This window comes from Symphalangus syndactylus, chromosome 10 (genome assembly GCF_028878055.3).
Source record: "Symphalangus syndactylus isolate Jambi chromosome 10, NHGRI_mSymSyn1-v2.1_pri, whole genome shotgun sequence".
NCBI lineage: Eukaryota > Metazoa > Chordata > Mammalia > Primates > Hylobatidae > Symphalangus > Symphalangus syndactylus.
The window spans coordinates 88,287,000-88,311,218 of record NC_072432.2 but is presented as its reverse complement, the minus strand read 5'-3'; the positions used below and the strand labels follow the sequence as shown (position 1 = coordinate 88,311,218).

Here is a 24,219-nt window from a genome sequence, read left to right as displayed (position 1 = left end):
ATCACCTGAGGTCAGGAGTTTGAGATGAGCCTGGCCAACATGGCAAAACCCCGCCTCTACTAAAAATACAAAAATACTCACAGGTGGGAATTGAACAATGAGAACACATGGACACAGGAAGGGGAACATCACACACCGGGGCCTGTTGTGGGGTGTGGGGAGCGGGGAGCGGGGAGGGATAGCATTAGGAGATATACCTAATATTAAATGAAGAGTTAAGGGGTGCAGCACACCAACATGGCACATGTATACATATGTAACAAACCTGCACGTTGTGCACATGTACCCTAAAACTTAAAGTATAATAAAAAAAAAATTAAAAATACAAAAATAAGCCAGGCATGGTGGTGCACGCCTGTAATCCCAGCTACTCCGGAGGCTGTGGCAGGAGAATTGCTTGAACCCGGGAGGCAGAGGTTGCAGTGAGCCGAGATCACACCATGGCACTCCAGCCTGGATGACAGAGCAAAACTCTGTCTCAAAAAAAAAAAAAAAAAAAAGAAAAAGGAATGGCTATCCCTGCTCACTTTTGGTGTCTGGTTGTATGAAATGCCTTTTTCCACCCCTTTATCTGAAGTTTACGTGAGTCCTTAATGTGTTAGGTGAGTCTCCTGAAGGCAGCAGATGGTTGGTGAGTTCTGCAGTTTTGTATCTGTTAAGTGGAGCATTTAGGCCATTTATATTCAATGTTAGTATTGAGATGTGAGGTACCGTTGCATTCATCGTGCTATTTGTTGCCTGTGTACTTTGGTTTTTTTGTTTTTTGTTTTTGCTTTTTAACTTGTATTTTTGTTTTATAGGTCCTGTGTGATTTATGCTTTAAAGTGGTTCTCTTTTAATGTGTTTCCAGGATTTGTTTCAAGATTTAGAGCTCCTTTTAGCAGTTCTTGTACTGGTGTCTTGGTAGTGGCGAATTCTCTCAGCATTTGTTTGTCTGAAAAAGACTGTATCTTTCCTTCATATATGATGCTTAGTTTCACTAGATATGAAATTCCTGGCTGATAATTGTTTTGTTTGAGGATGCCTGAAGATAGGGTCCCAATCCCTTCTAGCTAGTAGGGTTTCTGATGAGAAATCTGCTGTTAATCTGATAGGTTTTCCTTTATAGGTTACCTAATGCTTCTGTCTCACAGCTGTTAAGATTCTTTCCTTTGTCTTCCACACTGTCTTGGTTACTGTAGCTTCATAGCAAGACTTAAAATTGGATAGTGTGACTTTTCCGTCTTTGTTCTTTTTTCAAAGTTGTTTTGGCCGTTTTAGTCCTTTTGTCTTTGCATATAAATTTCACAGTCAGCTTTTGTATCTGCAAAAACTGCTGGCATTTTGATTGGAATTGCATTAAATCTATAAATCACTTTGAGAATTTATATCTTAACTATATCAAATATTCCAGTTAATCAACATGATACATCTCTTCATTTATTTGGGTAATATTTTATTCCTTTCATCAGCATTTTATAGTTTTCAGCCTATAGATTCTGCATGTTTTGTTAGGTTTATACCTAAGTTTTTTTTTTTTTTTTTTTTTTGAGACAGAGTCTCTCTCTGTCACCCACACTGGAGCAAGCTCTGCCTCCCAGGTTCATGCCATTCTCCTGCCTCAGCCTCTCGAGTAGTTGGGACTACAGTTGCCCACCACCACGCCTGGCTAATTTTTTTGTATTTTTAGTAGAGACGGGGTTTCACCGGGTTAGCCAGGATGGTCTCGATCTCCTGACCTTGTGATCCGCCCGCCTCGGCCTCACAAAGTGCTGGGATTACAGGTGTGAGCCACCGCGCCCAGCCAAACCTAAGTATTTCTTAAGCTAATATAATTTATTTGTTTGTTTGTTTGTTTTTAGACGGAGTTTCGCTCTTGTTGCCCAGTCTGGAGTGCAGTGGTGCGATCTCGGCTCACTGCAACCTCTGCCTCCTGGGTTCAGGTGATTATCCTGCCTCAGCCTCCCGAGTAGCTGGGATTACATGCATCACCATGCCTGGCTTATTTTTGTATTTTTAGTAGAGACAAGGTTTCACCACATTGGTCAGGCTGGTCTCGAACTTCCTGACCTCAGGTGATCCACCCACCCTGGCCTCCCAAAGTGTTGGGATTACCGATGTCAGCCACTGCACCCGGCCTAATGTAAATGTTTCTATTTTAGATTTCAGTTTCTAATTTATTTCTTGTATATAGAGATAGGATGGTTTTTTGGTATGTAAACTTGTATCTTACAACCTTGTTAAAGTCACTTGTTCTAGAAGCTTTATTAAAGGTTTCTTGGGATTTGCTATATAGATAATCATAGTCCATGAATAGTTTTATTTCTTCCTGTCTAATCTATATGCCTTTTCTTTGTTTCTTTTTTTCCCCATTTTTACAGACTTCCAGTAAGATATCAAATGTGGGTAGTGAGACTGGACATCCATGCATTCATCCTGATTTTAGGGAAAAAACATTCAGTTTTTCACTATTAAGTATGATATTCCCTGCTTGTTTTTTTGTTTTGTTTTGTTTTGTTTTTGAGACAAGGTTTTACTATGACAGCCAAGCTGGAGTGTAGTGGCACGAACACAGCTCACTGCAACCTCTACCTCCCAGGCTTGAGCAATCTTCCCACCTCAGCCTTCGAAGTAGCTGGGATCACAGGCACATGCCACCACGCTTGGCTAATTTTTAACATTTTTTTGTGGAGACAGGGTTTTGCCATCTTGCCCAGGCTAGTCTTGAATTCCTGAGCTCAAGTGATCCACTCACCTTGGCCTACCAAAGTACTGGATTACAGGCATGAGCCACCATGCCCTAGCTGCTAGTTTTAGTACATTCATTTTATCAGGTCGGGTAAGTTCCCTTCTATTCCTAGTTTACTGAGAATTTTATCAGGAATGAATGTTGAATTTTGTCAAATGCTTTTTCTGTATGAACTGATATGATCATATGATTTTTTTCTTGTTTAGTCTGTTAATATAATGAATTACATTGGTTTTCAGATATTGAACCTGCCTTGCATTTCTGGGGTAAATGCCAGTTGGTGGTGATGTATTCTCCTCTATTGTTGGATTTGATTTGCTAATCTTTTTTTTTTGAGATGGAGTTTCACTCTTGTTGACCAGGCTGGAGTGCAATGGTACGATCTCAGCTCACTGCAACCTCCGCCTTCTGGGTTCAAGTGATTCTCCTGCCTCAGCCTCCCAAGTTGCTGGGATTGCAGGCACCCACCACCATACCCAGGTAATTTTTTGTATTTTTAGTAGAGATGGGGTTTCACCATATTGGCCAGACTGGTCTTGAACTCCTGACATCCCGTGATCCAACTGCCCCGCCTCCCAAAGTGCTGGGATTATAAGTGTGAGCCACCATGCCCAGCCGATTTGCTAATCTTTTGTTGAGAAGTTTTGCATTATCTATGTTCACTAGGATATTGGTCTGTGGTTTTGTTTTTTCCTTGTCCTGTCTTTGTTTAGTTTTGGTATCAGGATAATACTGACCTTATAAAATAAGTTGGGATATGTTCCCTTTAACATTAAAAAAATATTTTCGGAAAAAGATTTTGTAGAATTCTCCAGGGAAACCATCTGAGCCTAGGATTTTCTTTGTGTGAAGGTTTTAAACTATAGGTTAGATTTCTCTAATAGATATAGAACAATTCAGGTTGTCATTTCTTTTGGGGTGAGTTTTGGTACTTTGTGGCTTTCAAGGAATTGGTCCATTTAATTTTTGTTGTCAAATTTGTGTGTATAGATTTGTCTGTAGTATTTCCTTATTCTTTTAACATCTATGAGGTCTATGGTGATATACTTTCTTTTACTCCTGATATTGATAATTTGCATATTCATTCTTTTTTTTCCCTTTGGCTAGAGGCTTATTAATGTTATTCATCTTTTCAAAGAACCAGCTTTTCCTGTATTAATTTTCCTCTATTTTTCTGTTTTCAATGTAGTTGATTTCTGTTCTTTATTTTCTTTCTTCTGCTTTCTTTAATTTACTGTTCCTTTTCTGTTTTTCTAAGGTGGAAACTTGGATTGTTGATTTGAGACCTTTCTTCTTTTCTAATGTAATCTCCTAATGCTATAAATTTCCCTCTAGGTACTGTTGTCACTGCATTTTACAAATTTTGAAATGTCGATTTTTGTTTCCCCTGAGACTTTCTCTTTGACCTGTGGATTATTTAGAAGTATGTTGTTTGGAGTGTTGGGAGATTTGTCAGTGTCTTTGTTTTATTGATTTCTAGTTTATTCCATTATGATTAGAGAATATACTTTGTATTATTTCAATATTTTACAATTTGTTAGGGTTTGTTTTATGACCAAGATATGATCTAGCTTGGTGACTGTCCATGTGTACTTGAAGATAATGTATATTCTGTTGTTAGGTGGAATGTTCTATGAATATTGGTATCTATTCAAGTTGGTTGATGGTGGTGTTTAGTTTCTCTGTATCCCTGATTATTTTCTGACTTGTTTTATTGATTACTAAGAAAGGAAGATTGACTATACTTGTGGATTTGTCCATTTTATCCTTAGTTTTGTTAGTTTTTATTTTGTATATTTGAAGGTTCTTTAGTTAGTTACATACACATTTTGGATTGTTATGTCTTTTAGTGAATTGACTTTTTAAAATCATTATTTAGTGTCTCTATCCCTGGTAATTTTCCTTGCTTTGAAGTCTACTTTATCTGATATTAATATAATCATCCCTTTCTGTCGGTTCATATTTTCATGGCATTTATTTTCCACTTTTTACTTAAAAGACATTTTTCCCTTGAAATAATTTCAGATTTATAGAAGGGTTGCAAAAATAGTAAAGAGAGTTCTTGTATTTTCTTCACCCAGCTTCCCCTAATGTTAGCATCTTATATAACAGTGATACATTTGTTAAAACTAAGACATTTACATTGGTATAATACTTTATTAGGTAAGCTACAGACTTCATTTGGATTTCACCAAATTTTCTACTAATGTCCTTTTTTCTGATCCAGGATCCGGTCCAGGATACCATATTGCATTTAACATTCTATTTTTAACTTACATATATCGTATTTAATGTGGGTTTCTGGTAGATAGCATATTGTATGTTCTTTTTTTTTTTTTTTAAATCCATTCTGACAACCTCTCTTCTTCTTATTCCTTTTTGAAAAAATTATATTGTGGTAAGAACATTTTACATGAGATGTACCCTCTTAACAAATTTTAAGTGTACAATACGGTATTGTTAACTATATGTTCAATGTTGTACAGGAGATCTCCAGAATTTATTCATCTTACTTAACTGAAAGTTTATGCCCATTGATTAGTAACTGCCAATGACAATCTCTTTTAGTTGGTATGTTTAGACCACTTTCTTTTTTTTTTTTTTTTTTTTTTTTTGAGACGGAGTCTTGCTGTGTCACCCAGGCTGGAGTGCAGTGGTGCGATCTCGGCTCACTGCAAGCTCCACCTCCCGGGTTCAGGCCATTCTCCTGCCTCAGCCTCCGGAGGAGCTGGGACTACAGGCGCCCGCCAACACGCCCGGCTAATTTTTTGTATTTTTAGTAGAGACAGGGTTTCACCGTGTTAGCCAGGATGGTCTCGATCTCCTGACCTCATGATCCGCCCGCCTCGGCCTCCCAAAGTGCTGGGATTACAGGCTTGAGCCACCACGCCCGGCTAGACCACTTTCATTTAATGTAGTTATTAATATGTTTGGATGGTCGGTCATTTTATTTGTTTTCTATTTCCTTTTTCTTCTTTTGGATTATTTTTAATATTCTTTTTTTTTACTGTTTTCATTATATAGTTATTTTAGTGTAGCACTAGGAATTACAATATACATACTTAAGTGTTCAGTCTACTTAGAATTAATATATTACCACTTTAAGTGGAATATAGAAATGTTAGTACCACCAGGTGCAGTGGTGCACACCTATAATCCAAACACTTGGGAGGCCAAGGTGGGCAGATCGCTTGAGCCCAGGAATTTGAGACTAGCCTGAGCAACATGGTAAAACCCTATCCCTACAAAAAATACAAAAATTAGTGGGCGTGGTGGCTCATGCCTGTGGTCATAGCTTCTCTGGAGGCTGAGGTGAAAGATTGCTTGAGCCTGGGAGTTTGAGGCTGCAGTGAGCTGTGATCACACCATTGTCTTCCAGCCAGGGCAGCAGGGTAAAACCCTGTCTCAAACAAAAACAAACAAACAAAAAATGTTAGTACCATGTAGATCTCTTTACTGTCTCCCTTTTATGTTGTAATTTTCATACATATTGCATCTACATACATGAAAACCCCATCAATAATGTTATAATTTGTGCTTTTCAACCATCATTTATATTTTATTATTATTTTTAAAAATTATTTTTTGTGGAGACAAGGTCTTACTCTGTCACCCAGGCTGGAGTGCAGTGGTGCAATCGTAGCTCACTGCAGCCTCAAACTTCTGGGCTTAAGTGATCCTGTCACCTCAGCCTCCTGGGTAGATAGGACTATAGGTGCATGTCATCCGTCATGCCTGGCTAATTTAAAGAAAAAATTTTTTTTTTGCAGAGATGAGGGTCTGACTGTTGCCCAGGCTGGTCTTAAACTCCTGGACTCCAGCAGTCCTCTCATCTTGGCCTCCCAAAATGGTGAGACTACAGGCGTGAGCCACCACAGTTGGCCTTGTCATTTATATTTTAAAGACCCAAAAAGGAATAAAATGGGTATTACATTTACCTTGGTATTTACCACTTCTATTGCTCTTCCTTGTTTCCTGAAGTTCTAAATTTCCCTGTAATATTATTTTCCCTCCATCTAAAGAATTTCCTTTAGCATTTCTTTTAGAGTAGTCTGCTAGTGATGAATTATTTTGGTTTTCTTTATATGAGAATTTCTGTATTTCATCATCATCTTTTAAAAATATTTTCACTAGATATACAATTCTTGGTTGACATTTGTTTCTTTTCATTTTCCCCCAGCACTTAAAAGTGTTTCACTGGGCTAGGCCAGGTGCGGTGGCTCATGCCTGGCTCACGGATCACTTGAGGTCAGGAGTTCAAGACCAGCCTGGCTAACATGGTGAAACCTGTCTCTACTAAAAATACAAAAAAAAATTAGCCAGACATGGTGGTGGGCACCTGTAGTCCCAGCTACTCAGGAGGTTGAGGCAGGAGAATCATTTGAACCTGGGAGGCAGAGGTACAGTGAGCAGAGATTGCACCACTGCACCCCAGCCTGGGCGACAGAGTGAAACTGTCTCCAAACAAACAAAAGAAAAGTGTTTCACTGGGTTGGGCATGGTGGTTCCTGCTTGTAATCTCTGCACTTTGGGAGGCTGACATGGGAGGATTGCCTGAGCCCAGGAGTTTGAGACAGGCTGGGCAACATAGGGAGACCCCCATCTCTACAAATAATAAAAAATTAGCCAGGCATGGTGGTGCATACCTGTAGTCCCAGCTACTCGGGAGGCTGAGGTGGAAGGATCACTTGAGCCTGGGAAGTTGAGGCTGCAGTGAGCCGTAATCATGCCACTGCACTCCAGCCTGGGCGACAGAGAAAAAAAAAAAAAAAGCTTTGCTGTCTTTTGTTATGATTTCTGATGGGAAATTTCAGTCATTCAAATTATTATTTCCCTATGTGTAATGTATCCTTTTTCTCTTACTGCTTTCAAGATTTTTTGTTTTAGTTTTCACTGGTTTGATCGTGATGTTTTTGCACAGGGATTTCTTTGAGTTTATCCTGTTTGGTTATCACTGAGTTTCTTAAATCTGTAAGTTTATGTCTTCTTAAATTTGGGAAGTTTTAGCCATTGTTTTTTCAAATACTTTTTGTGCACTATACTTTCTCCTTACCTGTTGGGCCTCTGATACAAATGTTAAGTCTTTTGGTGTTGTCCCATGGGTCATTGAGATTCTGTGGTTTTTTTCCTTCTTTTCTCTCTCTCTTGTTCAGCTTGGATAATTTCTGTTTGTGTATTTTCAGGTTCATCAACTATTCTGTCATCTCTATTATACTATTGAGCCCATCCAATGAATTTTAAAATTTCTGTTATTGTATTTTCTAATTTTAAATTTTCCATTTGGTTCTTTTTTAAAAAAGTCTTCTGTTTCTTCATTGAGACTTTTTATTTTTCCATTTATTTCAAGACTGTTTGCCTTTCCTTCTTCGAGCATACTTAGAATAGCTGCATTAAAGCCTTTGCCAATTCTAACATCTTGCATTGATATCTGTTGATTGTCTTTTTCCTTGTGAGATGTTGAGATTTTCAAGTTTTTTTGTATGTTAGTTTGAATTTGTATCCTGAACATTTTCAAATTGTTAGAAGACTTTGGGTCTTGTTTAAATCATATAGAGAATGTTTCTTGCTTATTTGTTTTAGCAGGCAATCCAGTTAGATTCAGGTTGCAAATTCCTTCCTGCCTTCTGTGGGCTGGGGTCCAAAATCAGTTTAGTTTTCAAAGTATTTGCCATTCTATTTCTGTTTATTCCAGCCAGTGGCCAGTTTCAGATCTGGGCAGCAGTATACTCTAGAGATTAGTTGTCAAAACCTTTGGTGTGCTGTTTAGGGCCAGATACGTGCATGCACAGCTTGGAGATGAGCCCCGGAAGGCAGGAAGGAATTTGCAACCTGAATCTAACTGGATTGCAAGTCTTGGACTTTTAGTTTCTCTGTTCTGCCTTTTACTTCCTATGACCACATCTCCCTTGAGAACGAAATGGCAAGATACAGAGAGTCAAAAAGCAAGGGAGGCTTTCCTGTGCTCTTGGGATCCCAGCTTCCCTGGTCAGGGAAAACCTTTTGCTATTGGCTGCCACTGCTGCTTAACTACCGTGAGGTAGGGCAGGAGAGAGCAGGAAACACACACACAATTCAGATTTTCTCCCCTCCCTTTCGTGTCTAGGGGCTTCCTTTTCTGTTTCTCGGACCAGAAATGGAGGTCTTCTGCAGCTTTTTCTGTCTGTGCTTGGGGCACAGTTCTGGATTTGGCTGCCTTTTTTGAGTCCAGGCCAAGAGATACCAGAACAACACACACACACACACACACACACACACACACACACACACACACACACACACAGAGAGAGAGAGAGAGAGAGAGAAAGAAAAAAAGGCAAAACTCTGCTGGTTTTGTGATACTTTGAATTGTAGGTTTCTTTTCCTAAACTATCTGCTATCAGTTATTTTTCAGAGTCATTAAGTAATGGATGGAGCAGCTCTGTCCAAGGATTTTAGTTGAATACAGTGGGAGATACAGGGTAGAGTGGACTTATTTCATCTTATCTGGAGTGAGAAACTTTGGTTATTTGAGAGAGGAACAAGGCTGGCAGGCGTGAGAAAGGTGGTGGCTTTGAGGCAGGTTCTCAACCTTGAGAGATCAAGTGACTAGATTGACAGGCCTCGAGGTCCTGGGAGGAGACACCCTGAGGAACGACTCCAGTATTTTTGGTGCAGGATGCCCTCTCCTCCTCCTTTTTAATTTTTAAATTTAAGTAAAAAGTTTTTTTTAAATATATAATATCTGCACTTAGCACCAGATTGGAAAGCTATAAAGTGAACAAAGTAAGAGAGGTAAGTCTCCCTCAGTTACCTACCACCTAGCCACACAGTTCCTTTCCCTGGAGGCAACCACTTCCCAGTTTCTCGTGTCTTTACAGAGACTTTGTACTTATTACCAAACTAGAATATGGATAAGTGTGCATATATTAACAAAAATGGCAGTGTACTGTACACACTGTTATATACCTTACTTTTTCTCTTAATATGTCCTGGAGACCTTTCCATGTCAGTGTCCATAGAAGGCCTTGTTCTTTTTAGCAGCTATGCAGAATGCTATTAAACGGATATACTATCATTTATTTAATAAGTCCTTTATTGATGGGCATTTATTTCATTAATGAATATTCAGTAAATAAAGAAATATTTATTCCATTAATTTCAAACTCCTTATTATGGGAAAGTTGCATTCAATATCCTTGTATACATATTTTGCATATGCGAGGCTGTATAGAATAAATACCTGGGATTAGAATTGCTGGGCTAATGATGTGAGTACATTTAAAACTATTAATAGCATATTGTTAACTTATTTCATATAACTACAAATAATCCATCAACTTTTAAGCCTTGATATGGTAAGGAATATTAGAATAGGTAATAGAAGCCTTTATATAATCTTAAATCTTCATTCAAACTCAGGTTAACATTTAACTCAGGTTTTACCAAGTCTTTTACCAAAATTATGTGGAAAAAAATAAAAAGGATTAACTGACATTTTCCTTCTTTCCTTACGCTTCTAATTCTAGTAAGAGATGTGTCAACAAGCTGTGAAAAGAGTATCGTAAAGTGACTAAATAGTAAACAAACAAAAGGGAAAGATATAACAGTCAAGAGGATTTAGATGACCAATTGATTGGACAGTCAGTTCCCAGTCCTCAAATGTTGGTCGGATTAAAGCTTTTCTTCTAAGAACATTTTGTCTATCACGTGTTCTCACCTACACAAGCATGTCTGTATTAGTAGAGAGGGCAGGTGGAAGTTGTTATTTACTGTACTGATGTACTGATGGTGGAATAGAAGACCTGCAAAAGTGATAATCATTTTTTTCCTGGTCCCTAGATCAAGACATTCAGTGTGAAAAAATTTTGTGCAAGAAGCAGTCTTAGAGAAGTATTTAATATTATGGAGACCTAAGAGTTGTCATTTATGGTTTTTTTGATGGATTGTGGTGATTATTTTAAATCAAAGCTTTCTTGGAAAATCTGAGATGCAGGTTTTTCAATACAATGGAGCATTTTCTTAATAATCTTTTTTTTTTTTTTTTAATTTTTTTTTTTTTTTATTATACTTTAGGGTTTTAGGGTACATGTGCACAATGTGCAGTTTTGTTACATATGTATCCATGTGCCATGTTGATTTCCTGCACCCATTAACTCGTCATTTAGCATTAGGTGTATCTCCTAATGCTGTCCCTCCCCCCTCCCCCCACCCCACAACAGTCCCCGGAGTGTGATGTTCCCCTTCCTGTGTCCATGAGTTCTCATTGTTCAATTCCCACCTATGAGTGAGAACATGCGGTGTTTGGTTTTTTGTCCTTGCGATAGTTTACTGAGAATGATGTTTTCCAGTTTCATCCATGTCCCTACAAAGGACACGAACTCATCATTTTTTATGGCTGCATAGTATTCCATGGTGTATATGTGCCACATTTTCTTAATCCAGTCTATCGTTGTTGGACATTTGGGTTGGTTCCAACTCTTTGCTATTGTGAATAGTGCTGCAATAAACATACGTGTGCATGTGTCTTTATAGCAGCATGATTTATAGTCCTTTGGGTATATACCCAGTAATGGGATGGCTGGGTCAAATGGTATTTCTAGTTCTAGATCCCTGAGGAATCGCCACACTGTCTTCCACAATGGTTGAACTAGTTTACAGTCCCACCAACAGTGTAAAAGTGTTCCTATTTCTCCACATCCTCTCCAGCACCTGTTGTTTCCTGATTTTTTAATGATGGCCATTCTAACTGGTGTGAGATGGTATCTCACTGTGGTTTTGATTTGCATTTCTCTGATGGCCAGTGATGAGGAGCATTTCTTCATGTGTTTTTTGGCTGCATAAATGTCTTCTTTTGAGAAGTGTCTGTTCATGTCCTCTGCCCACTTTTTGATGGGGTTGTTTGTTTTTTTCTTGTAAATTTGTTTGAGTTCATTGTAGATTCTGGATATTAGCCCTTTGTCAGATGAGTAGGTTGCAAAAATTTTCTCCCATTCTGTAGGTTGCCTGTTCACTCTGATGATAGTTTCTTTTGCTGTGCAGAAGCTCTTTAGTTTAATGAGATCCCATTTGTCGATTTTGGCTTTTGTTGCCATTGCTTTTGGTGTTTTAGACATGAAGTCCTTGCCCACGCCTATGACCTGAATGGTATTGCCTAGGTTTTCTTGTAGGATTTTAATGGTTTTAGGTCTAACATATAAATCTTTAATCCATCTTGAATTAATTTTTGTATAAGGTGTAAGGAAGGGATCCAGTTGCAGCTTTCTACATATGGCTAGCCAGTTTTCCCAGCACCATTTATTAAATAGGGAATCCTTTCCCCATTTCTTGTTTTTGTCAGGTTTGTCAAAGATCAGATAGTTGTAGCTACGCGGCATCATTTCTGAGGGCTCTGTTCTGTTCCATTGATCTATGTCTCTGTTGTGGTACCAGTACCATGCTGTTTTGGTTACTGTAGCCTTGTAGTATAGTTTAAAGTCAGGTAGCGTGATGCCTCCAGCTTTGTTCTTTTGGCTTAGGATTGACTTGGCGATGCGGGCTCTTTTTTGGTTCCATATGAACTTTAAAGTAGTTTTTTCCAATTCTGTGAAGAAAGTCATTGGTAGCTTGATGGGGATGGCATTGAATCTATAAATTACCTTGGGCAGTATGGCCATTTTCACGATATTGATTCTTCCAACCCATGAGCATGGAATGTTCTTCCATTTGTTTGTATCCTCTTTTATTTCATTGAGCAGTGGTTTGTAGTTCCCCTTGAAGAGGTCCTTCACATCCCTTGTAAGTTGGATTCCTAGGTATTTTATTCTCTTTGAAGCAATTGTGAATGGGAGTTCACTCATGATTTGGCTCTCTGTTTGTCTGTTATTGGTGTACAAGAATGCTTGTGATTTTTGTACATTAATTTTGTATCCTGAGACTTTGCTGAAGTTGCTAATCAGCTTAAGGAGATTTTGGGCTGAGACAATGGGGTTTTCTAGATATACAATCATGTCATCTGCAAACAGGGACAATTTGACTTCCTCTTTTCCTAATTGAATACCCTTTATTTCCTTCTCCTGCCTGATTGCTCTGGCCAGAACTTCCAGCACTATGTTGAATAGGAGTGGTGAGAGAGGGCATCCCTGTCTTGTGCCAGTTTTCAGAGGGAATGCTTCCAGTTTTTGCCCATTCAGTATGATATTGGCTGTGGGTTTGTCGTAGATAGCTCTTATTATTTTGAGATACGTCCCATCAATACCTAATTTATTGAGAGTTTTTAGCATGAAGGGTTGTTGAATTTTGTCAAAGGCCTTTTCTGCATCTATTGAGATAATCATGTGGTTTTTGTCTTTGGTTCTGTTTATATGCTGGATTACATTTATTGATTTGCATATGTTGAACCAGCCTTGCATCCCAGGGATGAAGCCCACTTGATCATGGTGGATAAGCTTTTTGATGTGCTGCTGGATTCGGTTTGCCAGTATTTTATTGAGGATTTTTGCATCAATGTTCATCAAGGATATTGGTCTGAAATTCTCTTTTTTGGTTAAGTCTCTGCCAGGTTTTGGTATCAGGACGATGCTGGCTTCGTAAAACGTGTTAGGGAGGATTCCCTCTTTTTCTATCGATTGGAATAGTTTCAGAAGGAATGGTACCAGTTCCTCCTTGTACCTCTGGTAGAATTCAGCTGTGAATCCATCAGGTCCTGGACTCTTTTTGGTTGGTAAGCTATTGATTATTGCCACAATTTCAGAACCTGTTATTGGTCTATTCAGAGATTCAACTTCTTCCTGGTTTAGTCTTGGGAGGGTGTATTTGTCAAGGAATTTATCCATTTCTTCTAGATTTTCTAGTTTATTTGCATAGAGGTGTTTGTAGTATTCTCTGATGGTAGATTGTATTTCTGTGGGATCGGTGGTGATATCCCCTTTTTCGTTTTTTATTGCATCTATTTGATTCTTCTCTCTTTTCTTCTTTATTAGTCTTGCTAGCGGTCCATCAATTTTGTTGATCTTTTCAAAAAACCAGCTCCTGGATTCATTAATTTTTTGAAGGGTTTTTTGTGTCTCTATTTCCTTCAGTTCTGCTCTGATTTTAGTTATTTCTAGCCTTCTGCTAGCTTTTGAATGTGTTTGCTCTTGCTTTTCTAGTTCTTTTAATTGTGATGTTAGGGTGTCAATTTTGGATCTTTCCTGCTTTCTCTTGTGCGCATTTAGTGCTATAAATTTCCCTCTACACACTGCTTTGAACGTGTCCCAGAGATTCTGGTATGTTGTGTCTTTGTTCTCGTTGGTTTCAAAGAACATCTTTATTTCTGCCTTCATTTCATTATGTACCCAATAGTCATTCAGGAGCAGGTTGTTCAGTTTCCATGTAGTTGAGCGGTTTTGACTGAGTTTCTTAATCCTGAGTTCTAGTTTGATTGCACTGTGGTCTGAGAGACAGTTTGTTATAATCTCTGTTCTTTTACATTTGCTGAGAAGAGCTTTACTTCCAACTATGTGGTCAATTTTGGAATAGGTGCGGTGTGGTGCTGAAAAAAATGTATATTCTGTTGATTTGGGGTGGAGAGTTCTGTAGATGTCTATTAGGTCCACTTTATGTAGAGCTGAGTTCAATTCCTGGATATCCTTGTTAACTCTCTGTCTCGTTGATCTGTCTAATGCTGACAGTGGGGTGTTAAAATCTCCCATTATTATTGTGTGGGAGTTTAAGTCCCTTTGTAGGTCACTGAGGACTTGCTTTATGAATCTGGGTGCTCCTGTGTTGGGTGCATATATATTTAGGATAGTTAGCTCTTCTTGTTGAATTGATCCCTTTACCATTATGTAATGGCCTTCTTTGTCTCTTTTGATCTTTGTTGGTTTAAAGTCTATTTTATCAGAGACTAGGATTGCAACCCCTGCCTTTTTTTGTTTTCCAGTTGCTTGATAGATCTTCCTCCATCCCTTTATTTTGAGTCTATGTGTGTCTCTGCACGTGAGATGGGTTTCCTGAATACAGCACACTGATGGGTCCTGACTCCTTATCCAGTTTGCCAGTCTGTGTCTTTTGATTGGAGCATTTAGCCCATTGACATTTAACGTGAATATTGTTATGTGTGAATCTGATCCTGTCATTATGATGTTAGTTGGTTATTTTGCTCGTTAGTTGCTATAGTTTCTTCCTAGCCTCGATGGTCTTTACAATTTGGCATGTTTTTGCAGGGGCTGGTACCGGTTGTTCCTTTCCATGTTTAGTGCTTCCTTCAGGAGCTCTTTTAGGGCAGGCCTGGTGGTGACAAAATCACTCAGCGTTTGCTTGTCTGTAAAGTATTTTATTTCTCCTTCACTTATGAAGCTTAGTTTGGCGGGATAGGAAATTCTGGGCTGAAAATTCTTTTCTTTAAGAATGTTGATATCGGCCCCCACTCTCTTCTGGCTTGTAGAGTTTCTGCTGAGAGATCAGCTGTTAGTCTGATGGGCTTCCCTTTGTGGGTAACCCAACCTTTCTCTCTGGCTGCCCTTAACATTTTTTCCTTCATTTCAACTTTGGTGAATCTGACAATTATGTGTCTTGGAGTTGCCCTTCTCGAGGAGTATCTTTGTGGCGTTCTCTGTATTTCCTGAATCTGAATGCTGGCCTGCCTTGCTAGATTGGGGAAGTTCTCCTGGATAATATCTTGCAGAGTGTTTTCCAACTTGGTTCCATTCTCCCCATCATTTTCAGGTACACCAATCAGACGTAGGTTTGGTCTTTTCACATAGTCCCAAATTTCTTGGAGGCTTTGTTCATTTCTTTTTATTCTTTTTTCTCTAAACTTCCCTTCTCTCTTCATTTCATTCATTTCATCTTCTATCAGCGATAACCTTTCTTCCAGTTGATCACATCTGCTACTGAGGCTTCTGCATTCTTCGCGTAGTTCTCGAAACTTGGCTTTCAGCTCCATCATCTCCTTGAAGCCCTTCTCTCCATTGGTTATTCTAGTTATCCATTCTTCTAATTTTTTTTCAAAGTTTTTAACTTCTTTGCTATTGTTTTGAATTTCCTCTCGTAGCTCAGAGTAGTTTGATCGTCTGAAGCCTTCTTCTCTCAACTCATCAAAGTCATCCTCCATCCAGCTTTGTTCCGTTGCTGGTGAGGAACTGCGTTCCTTTGGAGGAGGAGAGGTGCTCTGTTTTTTAGAGTTTCCAGTTTTTTTGGTCTGTTTTTTCCCCATCTTTGTGGTTTTGTCTACTTTTTGTCTTCGATGATGGTGATGTACAGATGGGTTTTTGGTGTGGATGTCCTTTCTGTTTGTTAATTTTCCTTCTACCAAACAAGACCCTCAGCTGCAGGTCTGTTGGAGTTTACTAGAGGTCCACTCCAGACCCTGTTTGGCTGGGTGTCAGCACCGGTGGCTGCAGAACAGTGGATTTTCGTGAGACCACAAATTCAGCTGTCTGATAGTTCCTCTGAAAGTTTTGTCTCAGAGGAGTACCCGGTTGAATGAGGTGTCAGTCTGTCCCTACTGGGGGGGTGCCTCCCAGTTAGGCTGCTCAGGGGTGAGGGACCCACTTTAGGAGGCAGTCTGTCCGTTCTCAGATCTCCAGCTGCGTGCTGGGAGAACCACTACTCTCTTCAAAGCTGTCAGTCAGACAGGGACATTTAAGGCTGTGGAGGTTCTCGCTGAGTTTTTGGTTGTCTGTGCCCTGCCCCCAGAGGTGGAGCCTACAGAGGCAGGCAGGCCTCCTTGAGCTGTGGTGGGCTCCACCCAGTTCGAGCTTCCTGGCTGCTTTGTTTACCTAAGCAAGCCTGGGCAATGGCGGGCGCCCCTCCCCCAGCCTCGTTGCCGCCTTGCAGCTTGATCTCAGACTGCTGTGCTAGCAATCAGCAAGACTCTGTGGGCATAGGACCCTCCGAGCCAGGTGCGGGACACAATCTCCTAGTGTGCCGTTTTCCAGGCCCGTTGGAAAAGCGCAGTATTAGGACGGGACTGACCCGATATTCCAGGTGCCGTCTGTTTCCCCTTTCTTTGACTAGGAAAGGGAACTCCCTGACCCCTTGCGCTTCCCGAGTGAGGCAATGCCTCGCCCTGCTTCGGCTCGCGCACAGTGCGCTTCACCGACTGTCCTGAACCCACTGTTAGGCACTCCCTAGTGAGATGAAACCGGTACCTCAAGCAGAAATGCAGAAATCACCCGTCTTCTGTGTCGCTGGGGCTGGGAGCTGGAGACCGGAGCTGTTCCTATTCGGCCATCTTGGCTCCACCCCAATAACAATCATTTTAACGTTATATACTAGTGACCAAAAATCAGATCAGTGGATGCTTAAAGTTTTTCATGTTTACTTGGGTACGATTGTATTGGTTTCTACTTCAATTAATTTCAATAAATCATGAATAAAATTAGCTTTAAAATTAATCTGAAAAAGACTATTTTAAAGTGAATGATATGTTCTTTATATGGGAGGACTCTACTTGGATAGATTTTTAAGTAATAAAACAGGTTTTGGTAGCTCTTCAAATAGTCATCTTGCTTTAATTTTTTCTTTATATAACTATATTTGAGAAATTGGGATGAGCACGTATTAGTTTGTAAAGAAATGCAATGCTGTAGAAAATATAAAAGAAAGAAAAACAGCTGTCTTGGAAGGCTGTGCACTTAATAGAATGAAGCAATCATTGCATAAAACATTCTTGGAATTTCTATTTTGAATTTTGCCTTCTGAACTTGTTCCATGTCAGCCAGACTTAAAAAAACACACAAAAAAACTATGTGTGGTGATTCACACCTGTAATCCCAGCACTTTGGAGGGCCAAAGCAGGAGGATCGCTTGAGCTCAGGAGTTCGAGACCAGTCTGGGCAACATAGTGAAACACCATCTCTATTGAAAAAAAAAAAATTACGTATGGTAGCACACGCCTGTGGTCCCAGCTACTCGGGAAGCTGAGGCGGGAGGATGGATTGAGCCCAGGAGGTTGAGGCTGTAGTGAGCCATGGTTACACCACTGCATTCCAGCCTGGGTGACAGAGTGAGACCCTGTCTCAAAAAAATGTGGGGCTCCATAGGATCAGAAACCACTGTGGAGCAGACTATGAAGGAGAAATATGATGGTTCTTATAATGGCTTGAGTGGGGCTGGCTTCCTGGAAGATGTTCAGGTATTTATCCTTGGTCTCTCCTCAGATAGCTGCTTTATAGAGTAATGCAGTAGAGGAAAGACTGTCAAGAAATGTATTACTTAGATGCTATATCGTTTACTTTTTAACTTCATAAAATTTTTTGTCTGTCTCTGCTTAGTATATAAAGCAAGTTGAGCAAGTGTGGCTCTTGCCAACTATAAACTTAGGTCACTTGGGTCTGGAAATTCCCTCTCGAATGCTATTTCCTGAATTTGATTTAGAGATCAGAGTTTATGTGGTCAATGTACGTCTTTCCCACAGGATAGCCAATGAATTCTTAGAGTTTTAAATCGTCACTCTAAAACATGCTAATTTGCATTTAGAAATACAAAGTGCATCACTATCACTTTTAGATAGTGGGATGGGTATCAGATGTTGCCCATTAGTTCTGATGTCTTAGGCAGAGCCTATGCAGTTATTTGGCCACAGACTAGGACATTGCTAGTATATTATCTATTCATGTATATGATGATGATTCTTGGAATAACTTCCTCTGGATGTGGAGAGACTAGGGCAGTACAGATTTCTTTAATTCTGTGTCAGAGCAGTAGTGAGTAAGAAGGAAGGGGCAGAGTGTCAGCCACAGTTACAGGCCTCTTACAGGCAGTCTAGGGTCCAGACCAGACACAATGAACATCCTAACAGAGGCCTGAGTTCTGCGACGTAGGCAGAATGGCCAGAGAGACTCAGTTTATCTCATCCGGAGATTTGGAAGGGAAGAAAGGAGTCCACATCAAAGAAAGAATGTGTACGCCTGTGTTTTCAGGATTCTGTCTGCCTCTGGTAAGGAAGCATCTGACAGTGAATGTGCTTTCTCTTCGTTAATAGAAGCTTTCTCTTCGTTAATAGAAGTATCATTACAGGGGACTCAGTTCACAAGACAGTATGTCAAGTGCACTTTGTTCTCTGTAGAAAGAGGTACCCAATAACATGATCATATACTTCTGTCACATAGAAATGTTGCAAATAAATTTTTAATAAACAGCTAATTTTTCTCACTAACTTGACCTTAAACCAGCATTAGATTTTTTAAAATCAACTTTTTATTTTGGAATAATTTTAGGTTTACAGCAAAGTTGCAAGGGGAATACGGAGAATTCCTGTATATGCCTCACCTGGTTTCCCATAATGTTAATATATCGCCATGGTTTATTTGTCAGAACTAAGAAACCAGTGTTGGTACATTACTTTTAACTAAATTCCACACCTTATTTGGATTTTACCACTTTTCACACTGATGTCCTTTTTCTGTTCCAGGATTCAGTCGAGAGTACTACATTGCATTGTCATTATGTCTCCTTAGTCTCTTCTGGTGTGTGACAGTTTCTCGGACTTCCCTTGTTTTTTAATGACCTTGATAAGTTTGAGGATACTGATGAGGTATTTTGTAGAACACCCCTCAATTTAGGTTTGTGTGATGTTTTTCTCATGATTAGACTGGGGTTATGGATTTTTGGGAAGACTACTACAGAGGTGAAGTGCCTTCCTCATCATATCATATTGGAAGAATATGATACTAACATGACTTATTACAGATAATGTTAATTTTGATCATTTGGTTGTGTTAGTGTTTGCTAGGTTTCTCACTATAAAGTTACTCTTTTTTTTTTTTCTCTTTCTATACTGCATTCTTTGGCAATGGGTCACCAAGTCCAGCCCACGCTTGGTGGAGGAGGAGTGAGGATTAAGCTTTACCTCCTACAGAGGGTATTATCTACTTACATTATCTGGAATTCTTCTGCAAAGGAAGATTTGCCCCTTCTACCTATTTGTTTATTTATTGAGTCATTAATTTGTATCTCTGTGGACTTGTATTTATTTTATACCTTGGGTTATAATACAATACCATGCTATTTATTTTCTTCCTGAAATTGTTCTAGCTTTGGCTACTAGGGCCTCTTCCAGGTTAACTTCTGTGTCACTTTGACATGCCCTCATCCTTTTGCTACTTGAGCACCTCCCTACTTTTTAGAACTAGAAGATGTTCCAGGTTCATCTTGTATTTTCCTTGCCCCAGCTCTAGAATCAGCTTTTTCTAAAGAGCCCTAGTTCTTTTTATTGGATAAACCAAGTTCTGAGCATTGGGTTGCATGCTGCTTAGTAGGCCCTCTCAGTGAATAGAGCTAGGAAATAAAAGTATGCATGCTAACCCATGTATATATACATATTTCTAATTATTTCTGTATCTATCAGTCTGTTTATATACTAAGCTAAATGTGGATTTGCACTGGTATCTTTGACTCCAGCTCAGTACTGCAGAGTTCATTCTAGCCTTTCCCCCTTGCTGATCTGCATTTCCCTCTCTGGCAATGAGAAACCTGCCTCTCATCATCCACCATGGTAGATGGAGAGTTTACTTATTTGTTCAAACTCTTACACACGTAAAGCACGTTCAGATTTGTTAACTCATACTCCTATGAGCTACAGATTTACCAACTAGAGTTCCATGTTTATGTACAGATTATTTTGTCATTAGCCTATAGTTGTCAGTCAAAACACTATTTTCTTTTTTTTATTATACTTTAAGTTTTAGGGTACATGTGCACAACGTGCAGGTTAGTTACATGTGTATACATGTGCCATGTTGGTGTGCTGCACCCATTAACTCATCATTTAACATTAGGTATATCTCCTAATGCTATCCCTCCCTCCTCCCCCCACCCCACAACAGGCCCCGGTGTGTGATGTTCCCCTTCCTGTGTCCATGAGTTCTCATTGTTCAATTCCCAGCTATCAGTGAGAACATGCGGTGTTTGGTTTTTGGTCCCTGCGATAGTTTACTGAGAATGATGGTTTCCAGCTTCATCCATGTCCCTACAAAGGACATGAACTCATCCTTTTTTATGGCTGCATGGTATTCCATGGTGTATATGTGCCACATTTACTTAATCCAGTCTATCATTGTTGGACATTTGGGTTGGTTCCAAGTCTTTGCTATTGTGAATAGTGCCACAATAAACATACGTGTGCATGTGTCTTTATAGCAGCATGATTTATAATCCTTTGGGTATATACCCAGTAATGGGATTGCTGGGTCAAATGGTATTTCTAGTTCAAGATCCCTGAGGAATTGCCACACTGACTTCCACAATGGTTGAACTAGTTTACAGTCCCACCAACAGTGTAAAAGTGTTCCTATTTCTCCACATCCTCTCCAGCACCTGTTGTTTCCTGACTTTTTAATGATTGCCATTCTAACTGGTGTGAGATGGTATCTCATTGTGGTTTTGATTTGCATTTCTCTGATGGCCAGTGATGATGAGCATTTTTTCATGTCTTTTGGCTGCATAAATGTCTTCTTTTGAGAAGTGTCTGTTCATATCCTTCACCCACTTGTTGATGGGGTTGTTTGTTTTTTTCTTATAAATTTGTTTGAGTTCATTGTAGATTCTGGATATTAGCCCTTTGTCAGATGAGTAGATTGCAAAAATTTTCTCCCATTCTGTAGGTTGCCTGCTCACTCTGATGGTAGTTTCTTTTGCTGTGCAGAAGCTCTTTAGTTTAATTAGATCCCATTTGCATTTGTCAATTTTGGCTTTTGTTGCCATTGCTTTTGGTGTTTTAGACGTGAAGTCCTTGCCCATGCCTCTGTCCTGAATGCTATTGCCTAGGTTTTCTTCTATGGTTTTTATGGTTTTAGGTCTAACATTTAAGTCTTTAATCCATCTTGAATTAATTTTTGTATAAGGTGTAAGGAAGGGATCCAGTTTCAGCTTTCTACATATGGCTAGCCAGTTTTCCCAGCACTGTTTATTAAATAGGGAATCCTTTCCCCATTTCTTGTTCAAAACACTATTTTCTAAGGTTATATAGGTCAGCTTTATTTTTCCTCTACCCCCTTCAATGAGTTTATGTCATAGATTTATAATATGTTAGGTTCGTTTGTCACAGTCTACATCCTATCCTAGGATTCCCTGACATCCTGGTTGACTCTTGAAAAAACGTACATACCTTAAAGTTCACTCTTTGTAAGGTACAGTTCTACGGATTTTAACAAATGCATAGAGTAACATATATTCCACCCTAGTAACACATAGAATAATTCCGTTATCCTAAAAATTTCCCTGTGCATCCCCTTGTAGTCAAACACCTTCCACTGCAAACCCTGATAACTAGTAATCTGTTTTGCATCCCTATAGTTTTGCCTTTTCCAAAATGTCACGTGAATGGAATAATATAATTTGTAGTCTTTCATCTAGCAAAATGTATTTAAGATTCACTCATATTGTTGCAAGAATCAATGGCTTGTTGCTTTTTGTTGTTGACTTATCGTCCATTCGATGGATATACCAGTTTCTTTATTCAGTCACCTGTCAAAAGATGTTGTTGCTTCCAGTTTTGGATGCTTATACACAAAGCTGCTATAAATATTTGTGTACAGGTTTTTATGTGAACCTGGTTTTCAGTTAACTTGGATAAATAACTAGGTGTGTGATTGCTGGGTCATATTTTAAGTTTATATTTAACCTTATAGGAAGTTGTCAAACTGTGCAGTATTAGAGTTTAATCACCCCTTCCCCCTTTTGTTTTTTTGGACAGAGGGAATAATTAAACAATCGCTAAGATTCAGGCCAAAAAATGTCAACTAATTATCTACTTGTCTATGTAAAATTCAGCTTGTCAAGTAACTGCTGTATACGTAGCATTGAATTTGTTGAGTGGTAAAAGTTTTTAAAGGAGTTTGCTATCTAATACGGAAGGTGAGAGTTTGTAAGCAGTGATGTCAGCCACCATTTAGGATTAAGTTGGGTTGGGTTCTAGTTCCTTGTGTCTGATGGCATTAGTAGTGGTAGTATCCAGTTGATTTGTGGCTAGTGATGTAATTTATAAAGGTGACTCAGTGACTACACAGAGTGATCAATGTCATTGAAAGAAAAGTTTATTACTTACATTTCCCAAGACAAGAGGGCATTCTGCACCACACAGGGCCGCAGAGGGAAGCACCAGTTTCAGTCAGGAGGCAGAAGCAGCGAGGGGAAAGCACGGTCCAGAGCTCTTACTGTGTTTTCCTTGGGAAAGGCAAGGCAGGGCAGGGGAAACAGGTTAGAATTGGCCAATTTGAATAATTCCAGTGGGCTTTAGGGCTGTCCTTAGTTGTCTGGTACCTGGTCCTCGGTTGATTTAGGGCAGGTGAAATGTTGGCTTGATGTGTGAGAGTTAGATAAAGGAGGTGGTTTAGAGAATAGACTTTGGCTCTCAGGGGAGGTTTAAACACTTTGGCCATTAGTTTGGCCTTGTGATCTATGGATGCCAGGTAGACAAATACAGAATCAGCAAAAACACAGAATACCCAACACGACCTTCCTGCATAGAGCTCTCTGTACCCACCAGTTGAATTATTTAATTCAATGCATTATTGACTGCCAACTTTGAAATGGGTACAGAAATTTATAGATGAAGACTTTGTCCTCAAGGAGCTCATGATATATCATGAAAAACCATTCATTCATTCATTAAGCAAACATTTATTGAATATCTACCATGCACCGGGAACTTGCTAGTCTTTGACGATTACAGGGCTTTAATCAAACAGATAGAAAATTTATAACAAAATAGAGTATGTTTCTCTTCCTTATGAACATTAGTATTTAGGACAAAAATACATTCTCTCGTTTTGCTCCGTGTTTTCTTTCTCTTCCCTCTCCCACCTCCACTCTCCAGTTGTTTTCTGGATTTTTAAAAAGATTTATTTATATTAAATTATTAATTGATATTAATTATATATTCTATTAATTATATGTAAATTAGATTTACTTATTTATTTAGATTTTTTTAGCTTGGATTATGGATTTCAGTTTTCACATTCATGAACATATAAGCAAAAGCATGTGATTGACAGATTTTCTTTTAAGGATCTGGGGCAGATATTTAAAAAAACTCAGAAGTTTTCATTTAGTTGTCTTTTTACTATTGCCTCTAACAGGCAGTAATGGGGGAAGTAGCATAGTTATATGTATGTGTGGCTGAAGGAGTGGGAAGATGAGGTGCTGTGGGGGAATATTAGCTTGTGAGGAGAGTTAAGAGACTAAGGACTAGGAGTCAGGAGATTTATTCTAGTGTTGGTTTTGTCGTTAACATATACACTTTGGGTAGATGTCTTCCTCTTTCTAAATCCTCAGTTTCCTTGTTTAGAGAATAGGGTTCACGATTACAACTTGTTCTATCTTATATTGTTGTTAAACATGAAATGAGATAGTAAATATCAGCCTTAAAGTGCAATACAATTGTAAAATATGTTATAACGCCTTAACCATAAAAGCCTCAGAAAATATTGAGGGAATGAATGAGTGTATCTCTTTGAGACGGAGTCTTGCTCTGTTGCCAGGGTGGAGTACAGTGGCGCGATCTCGGCTCACTGCAATCTCCGCCTCCCAGGTTCAAGGGATTCCCCTGC

The 24,219-nt window shown here is 39.2% G+C and overlaps 1 protein-coding gene across 5 annotated transcripts in view; it reads left to right on the top strand.

The window, feature by feature from the left end:
• The window catches only part of SCN8A (sodium voltage-gated channel alpha subunit 8), a 236,825-nt gene that overhangs the window by 18,705 nt on the left and 193,901 nt on the right, over positions 1 to 24,219 (top strand). Inside the window, exon 1 of one of the 5 annotated variants that reach the window (XM_063610469.1) lies at positions 1,497 to 3,208. The exons of the other annotated variants lie outside the window; for them this stretch is intronic. The gene's annotated coding sequence lies outside the window, so the exon portion shown is untranslated. Of the gene's footprint in view, positions 1 to 1,496; positions 3,209 to 24,219 lie in introns of those variants that run through there. 5 annotated transcript variants of the gene reach the window in all.